Below are 543 nucleotides of genomic sequence, written 5' to 3' on the forward strand. Positions count from 1 at the left end.
CATGGGAGCAAGTGTAAGAGAAATTCAAGGACAATATTAAAGACAGCCCCTAGATATCCCATATGATTCTGTTTTTGCACTGTATTTGCTTAATTCATCATAATTATATGCATATATATTGTCCAATTTCACCAATATATATACTTCACACCCTTCCCTACTTTCAACACCAATATTGTTACTATTGTCAGCACATACAAAACTTTTATAAGTGACAGTGCCAGGCAAATGCTGTCCAATGGTACCTATACTGAAATTAGAAATGCACACCTTTTGGACTGCTGTAAATGGGCGGTACACACTGTTAGCATTTAGTAGGATAAAACAAAATGTGGCATAACTATTGCTAGTCCTCTGGAAAAAAAAGAAAAAAAGGAAAACATTATTCAGATTATATGGTTCCTGTCATTATGAATGCGTGTGATGCAAAATAAGGCCAAGTCGTAACATACTATGACAAGTCAATAACTACACAGTATGTGCATTTTCCTACTGATTCAATTACTGTAGACTGTATTAGTATTCATGTTAATTCAAGGCTTA

At 34.3% G+C, this 543-nt stretch overlaps 1 protein-coding gene across 1 annotated transcript in view; it reads right to left on the reverse strand.

Moving 5' to 3' along the window:
* The window catches only part of LOC119582292 (protein Spindly-like), an 8,812-nt gene that overhangs the window by 7,821 nt on the left and 448 nt on the right, over positions 1 to 543 (reverse strand). The gene's annotated exons all lie outside the window — the stretch shown is intronic.

The sequence above is a fragment of the Penaeus monodon genome, chromosome 15 (assembly GCF_015228065.2).
Source record: "Penaeus monodon isolate SGIC_2016 chromosome 15, NSTDA_Pmon_1, whole genome shotgun sequence".
NCBI classification, from domain to species: domain Eukaryota; kingdom Metazoa; phylum Arthropoda; class Malacostraca; order Decapoda; family Penaeidae; genus Penaeus; species Penaeus monodon.